We start from the raw sequence: 7,379 nt of genomic DNA on the forward strand, positions 1-7,379 counted from the left end.
GCAGAGTGGAAGGTAGGCAGGGAACAATCTACAGTATCAGAGAGAAGGTGATGAAGGGCAAAATCACCTAGCCCTACTTCCATTCCTACTAACTCAGGGGAAAGGAACAGAGGGATGTTTTAGTCCAAGGAAAGTAGCCTAATAGAATGAACGGATGTTTTTGGTTTACTCATACTTACCTGCTGTATGATCTTGAGCATACTATTGAATCTGTATGCATCTCAGTTTTCACCTCTGAAAAATGATGGCAATAATACATATTTTATGGGGATTTTATGAGACCGTTGTGGTAGATATAAAGCAGTAGGATGTGGTCTGGCATCCAGGAGGCTTCAATAAATGGCAAATATCCTTGCCAGGCCAATCTTTCCTCATATGCCTTTAATCATATCAGTAATCCCTCTCTCTTTTGCAGTTTCATTCTTTCCAAGGAATTCTTCCCTACTGTCAGCAAACATGTCTGGACATCCCTTTTCCTAATTCAGCTTTAATTTAGTTCACAAAAATAAATGCAGTGATTGGCATTTTTAGAGCATTGGACACTCCTGGAGGGCCAGGTCCCTGGTGTGGATACAGTCTTGGACTGGCAGCAAGCGCTTCATGTGTGGTCAACCCAAGAGTACGACCAGCCACTAAGTCAGCCTTTATAGATCAGCCTATAGAAACTCAAGTGAATATATTAGCAAAGGCAGTGCCAAAACTGGGCAGCCAGTCCACCCCGGTCTAGTTGTGTTGAGTCTTCTGTCAGAGACTTGTCAAAATACAAATCTAGAGAAGACTGCCCATGTTTGGATTTGATTGCATGCTCAGGGTTTATTGGCCTTTTCCAATTGTGCCTTGAGTGTGAACAATCCTCAGGCCTTAGGAGCCAGGAGGTGCCCCTCATTGGTGATGTTATAAGAAAGTCACAACACTTAAGCAGAGGTCAGGCCACCATCAGGATTGGCAGCAGGTATATAACACAAACTACCAATACCCAGATGCCTTTTGTATCAGTTTGCTAGGGCTACTGTAAGAGGACCACAGGCTGGGAGGCTTAAACACAAAACTTTTTCATCTCATAGTTCTGGAGCTAGAAGTCCAAAATCAAGACTTCAGAAGGATTGGTTCTCCTTGTGGGGCTGTGAGGGAGAATCTGTTCCAGACCAATCTCATTGGCTTATAGACAGCCATCTTCTCCCTGTGTCTCTTCACATCATCTTCCCTCTATGCATGTCTCTGTGTCCAAGTTTCCCTTTCTTATGATGACACCAATCATATCAGCTTAAAGCCTAGCCTAGTTTAGAGGGGGGATAAAATTCAACCCATAACACCTTCTGATGGCTCTTATGTCAATAAAGCATCATATAAGTAAATATATATAGAAGAGTCTCAAGTTGGCTATATTCCCATAATTATTTTTCTAACTATTTTTCTGCTAAAGCAAACTGTTTTCCCCATTCTCCCTTGTAATTTTTTGGATAGTGCCTGTGTAAGCCAAATGGATTAAAGAATTCACAGACAGTACTAGGCTGTTGACCATACTGGCCTCTTCCCTTTACACAAATCAGGGCAGGTCCCCAGATAGCCCTGAATGAACTAACTGGCAGAGAACTCAGAGTTTCACACTGAGCCTGTCTGTTTACTTGCATGTGCCTCTGCCTCTGTCACATCTTTGGATAATTCTGTCTGAGAGCCACTATTTGTTGTGTCAACACAGACCATGAAAAGAAGATGAAACCTGAGCTCTACTAATCCTGACTTTTGTGCATCTTGTCCTATACCTTATGTCCAGAATCCCAGGGTATGCCTGGCACCTACCCTCAGGGCAACATAAAAAAAAAAGGCTTTTCTCTCCAGGGCTTGAAATGTTCAGATTGATTCCACTGGCTCCAGGTTGCTGAGTCCACAGATGTTTTGCTGCAGAAAGCTAATGTTTTCCAGAGCTCAGAGGTAAAACCATATCAAAGCGGCAGGATAGAGACAACGGGCATTTGGCTTGCCACAACCAGCCTTTGAAGAGAATGATGTGCTAGGTGCTGGGCTAGGCACAGGGAAGATGGGTGAATAAGTCACAGCTCTCAAGGGACTTGCAGCCACTGTGAGATACTTATGGACAATGAGGCATTAAGGCTGAGGGTAGTCTGGAAAAGAGTCGGTCTGGGCTCATGTGGTCCTGCTGCACTGGACTGTTTGTGTCCCACCTGAAGGATGGATCACAGATTCTTCTTGAAATTCAGTAACCCCAACTCTGGGATCTATTGATGTTGATTTCTTGTATGATTTTCAGCTTAGTCCCTTAGGGTCAGTCTGGTGATGGCATTCTTCCTGGAGGGATTGAAAACATATGCTGTCCATTATCCTGGGCAATAAATGATTTAGAAGGCAGGCTTTAGATTGGGGTGAGGCAAAAATGTCCCTCTCTTTCAGGGTCCATCTGGCCTGATTCTGAGACAAGGAGGTATCCTAGTATAAGAGTACCCTGCCACAAGGAAGTCACTTAGTAATGAATAAACAAAATAGTGGGATGAAGCTTGCCTGACTTGAATGCTATTCCTCTTTATTACACTTTATTATACTTCTTTGTCATAAGTCTTGAAACTTTGGTAAACTTTCCAAGTTAGAGCCTGACCCATGCCCTACTGCAGGGAAGGGTGGGAAGGGTGGGTCTCTTTCTCAGGGGAAGTGGACAAGGCTAGAACAATGTCCTCTGTGACCACAATGGTGGCATCAACTGGGGAACCCATAGATGGGGCCATATCCTGACAGGAGAGCAGGTGAAGCACATGTCCCTGTGATTCAAGTTACACAGATAAACAGCCAGTTGGAATTCAGCATGATCAGTCCTGTGTACTCGGTCAGCACAGGTGCAGAGTAGAACACAGACGCAGCATAGCTGAAGGGTCAGGAGTGTAGGCACGTGGCTGGGTAGTTAGCGGTTCAGAGTAGGGTTCTGGAACCAGATCGCTTTGATTTGAGGGCTGTCAACACCAATTGCTGACTGTATGATTGTGGGTAGATTAGTTTTGCTAAGCCTCAGTTTCCTCCTTTATAAAATGGAGATGATTATAATACTTTGTAAGATGCTTGTAGGATTTAGTGTGATAATCTGTGTAAAGTCCTTAATCTGTGTAAATCACTCATTAATTAATTCATTCATAATTCAGCAGTAAGTATCACCTGCATCGTGCCAGGTCCTGTTCTAAGTACCAGGATACATCAGTGAGTAAAAACAGACAAAAGTCCTGTTTCCTACTCCATTACCCCATTCCACCACCACCACTACCAAATTTATATCCATCAGATGTTTAATGCAAGCCCTTAAAAGAGTTAACAAGGCTTATTATCCCTCAGGTGGCATTTGGGAAAGGAATCAAAGGGTGAATGAGGAAATGATAATGCAGAAAGAAGATGAGAGAAAGGCTTTCAAGGCAGGACCTTCACAAAAAACCTGCGGGGTGACATGAAAACACACACAAATTGGGATTCAAGTGGCCATTTGGGAGGCTCTCCATGCTTCACTATGACAAGTCACCCCCTGGAGGTGCACAGCACTGGGCTAACTTTGTAGCTCTGAAGTTCTATGTTGGAGCCCAGGGAATGCTGCTATGGCTGACTGTGTGCTCCCATGGCCCCTAGGGAAAACACAGCTACATCAGGGCTGAACTGGAGTGCATTCTACAACTGAGTGATTCTGCCTTACTTTTCTAATTCTGGTAGCACAATAGAAATCTTCCTGTTATTTTACAGAATCAAATCGGAAAAGCAATTAGAGATTGAGAAAATTATGCAGGATTTCAGCTTGAGAGAGCAAAGAAATTAGCAACTGCATTATTGTAATGGAAACGTGACCAGGAGATTTTGAAAGCAGTGATAGCCACACTGAGACAGCCAGTCTGTAGAAGATTCTGGCATCACTGTAATTCAGCTGAACTAAAGGCTCCTACTGCCTTGGAAAATGTGTGACATTCTATCCCTCTCATCTCAGAGCCTCCTGCCATCTGAGCTACTGGTGTGGATGTGGTATTTGCAGGACTCATCTGCACAGAATCTCTATTTGTTTCTAGCTTAATCAGTTCTCCGTGTGTCCTAAACCAATCACCACCTGTGGTCTATGAGTGAGCCATTTGTAGTGTTTGCTGTGCAGGAACATTTAATGGGATCCTAACACCTGCCTGGATCACAGTGCACCTCTGATAGAAAAGACAAGTGACAGGACGTCAGCATTGCATCATTGCACTCTGGGAGCCAAATGCTGGCACTGTATATTATAGAGAGAAATTCACAGGGCAAGTCCTGTGACCTGTCCAGAGTGATAATTATGGAAGGATAGCTAACATTAATTTACCATTAACCTAAAATTTTACTATGAATAAGGTACTGTCCTAAACATTCTACATATGGCAAGTTAACTTGGTCTTCACAAAACCTCTGTAAGATAGGTGTAATTATTCTGTTTTTCAGATGAGGACACTGAGACCCCGAGAGTTTAACTAACTTGTCCAAAGTGACTCTGATGGTACAGGGTGGAGCCAGAGTTTGAATCCAGGCAATCTGACACTGGGGTCCTTGTTCCTGGACTTCATCTAAAGTCTCTCATCATAGTGGGAAGAAGGATTAGGCATATGGGATTGCAGCCTGCTTCACACCAAGATCTGTGCACAATCAGACTCCCATCCAATTTTAGGGAGCTTCAATCTAAAGTCATGTCCCCACCTGTGAGGTCTGATTCCTTGCGCTAGTTTATGGGATTTATTACTCACTACCTGAAATACAATTTGGGTGGTCTGGAGATCACTCAAATTCAGAGTTCAACTATTTAAACTCAATTGACTTTTTAAATTTATTTTTTATTGCAATAGGCTTTTGGAGAACAAGCAGTGTTTTGTTACATGAATGAGTTCTTTAGTGGTTATTTCTGAGATTTTTGGTGCACCCATCACCCAAGCAGTGTACACTGTACCCAATGTGTAGTCTTATCCCTTATATCTCTCCCACCCTTTACCCAGTATCCCCAAAGTCCAATGTATCATTCTTATGCCTTAGTGTCCTTATAGCTTAGCTCGCACATATGAGCAAGAACATACAATGTTTGGTTTTCCATTCCTGAGTTACTTAATTTAAAATAATCGTCTCTAATTTCATCCAGATTGCTGCAAATGTCATTATTTCATTCCTTTTTATGGCCGAGTAGTATTCCATGGTACAGGGCATATATATATATATATATATCTCACACATATATATCTATTATATAGCTATTATATTTACGTATATATAAGTGTGAGACATCACATTTTCTTTATCCACTCGTTGATTGATGGGTTTTTGGGCTGGCTTTATATTTTTGCAATTGCAAATTGTGCTGCTATAAACTTGCATGTATAAGTATCTTTTTCCTATAATGACTTCTTTTTCTTCTGTGTAGATACCTAGTAGTGGGATTGCTGGATCAAATGGTAGATCTAATTTTTGTTCTTTATGGAATCTCCACACTGTTTTCCATAGGGGTTGTACTAGTATACACTCCCACCAATGGTGTAAAAGTGTTCCCCTTTCATTGCATCCCTGCCAACATCTTTTATTTTTTGATTTTTTGATTGTGGCCATTCTTGCAGGAGTGAGGTGATTTTGATTTGCATTTCCCTGATAATTAATGATATTGATGATTTTTCCATATGCTTGTTAGCCATTTGTGTATCTTCTTTTGAAGAATTGTCTATTCATATCCTTAGCCCGTTTTTTGATGGCATTGTTTGTTTTTATCTGGCTGATTTGTTTGAGTTCTTTGTAGGTTCTGGATATTAGTCCTTTGTCAAATGTACAGATTGTGAGATTTTCTTCCACTCTATGCATTGTCTGTTTGGGATTATTTCTTTTGCTGTGCAGAAGCTTTTTAGTTCAATTATGTTCCAGCTATTTATCTCTGCTTTTGCTTCATTTGCTTTTGAGTTCTTGGTCAGGAAGCCTTTGCCTAAGTCAATGTCTAGAAGGGTTTTCTGATATTATCTTCTAGAATCTTTACGGTTTTAGGTCTTAGATTTAAGTCTTTAATCCATCTTGAGTTGATTTTTGTGTAAGTTGAGAGATGAGGATCCAGTTTCATTCTTTTTATGTGGCTTGCCAGTTATCCCAGCACCTTTGTTAAAAAGGATATCCTTTCCCCACTTTATGTTTTTATTTGTTTTGCCGAAGATCAGTTAGCTATAAGTATTTGGCTTTATTTCTGGGTTCTCTATTCTGTTCCATTGGTCTATGTGCCCATTTTTATACAAGTACCATGCTGTTTTGGTGACTATGGCCTTATAGTTTGAAATCAGTTAACGTGATGCCTCCACATTTGTTCTTTTTGCTTAGTCTTGCTTTGTCTGTGTAGGCTCTTTCTTGGTTCTATATGAAGAACCGTTCTTCATTCTGTGAAGAATGATGGTGGTATTTTGATGGGAATTGCATTGAATTTGTATAATGCTTTTGGCAGCATGGTCACTTTCATGATATTGATTCTACCCATTCATGAGCATCAGATGTGCTTCCATTTGTTCATGTCATCTATGATTTCTTTCAGCAGTGTTTTACAGTTTTCCTTGTAGAGGTCGTTTACCTCCTTGTTTAGGTATATTCATAAGTGTTTTTTTTTTTTTTTTTTTTTTTTTTTGCAGCTATTTTAAAGGGGTTGAGTTCTTGATTTGATTCTCAGCATGGTCACTGTTGATGTATAGCAGAACAACTTATTTTTGTATATTAATTTTGTATCTGGAAACTTTGCTGAGTTAATTTATCAGTTCTATGAGTTTTTTTGGATGAGTCTTTAGGGCTTTCTAGGTATATGGTCATATCTTCAGCAAACAGCAACAGTTTGACTTCCTCTTTACCAATTTGGATGCCCTTGATTTCGTTCTCTTGTCTGATTGCTCTTGCTAGAACTTCTGGTACTGTGTTGAATAGAAGTGGTGAAAATGGGCATCCTTGTCTTGTTCCAGTTCTCAAGGGGAATGCTTTCAACTTTTCCCCATTCAGGATAATGTTGGCTGTGGGTTTGTCATAGTTGGCTTTTATTACCTTAAGGTATGTCCCTTCTATGCCGATTTTGCTGAGGGTTTTAATCATAAAGGGATGCTGGATTTTGTCAAATGCTTTTGAGATGATCATATGATTTTTGTTTTTAATTCTGTTTATGTGGTGTATCACATTTATTGACTTGCAGATATTAAACTGTCATTGTATCCCTGGTATGAAACCCACTTGATCATGGTGGATTATCCTTTTGATATGCTGTTGGATTCAGTTAGCTAGTATTTTGTTGAGGGTTTTTACATCTAAGTTCATCAGGGGTATTGGTCTGCAGTCCTTCCTTCCTTCCTTCCTTCCTTCCTTCCTTCCTTCCTTCCTTCCTCTCTTTT

The sequence above is a fragment of the Papio anubis genome, chromosome 5 (assembly GCF_008728515.1).
Source record: "Papio anubis isolate 15944 chromosome 5, Panubis1.0, whole genome shotgun sequence".
NCBI classification, from domain to species: Eukaryota; Metazoa; Chordata; class Mammalia; order Primates; family Cercopithecidae; genus Papio; species Papio anubis.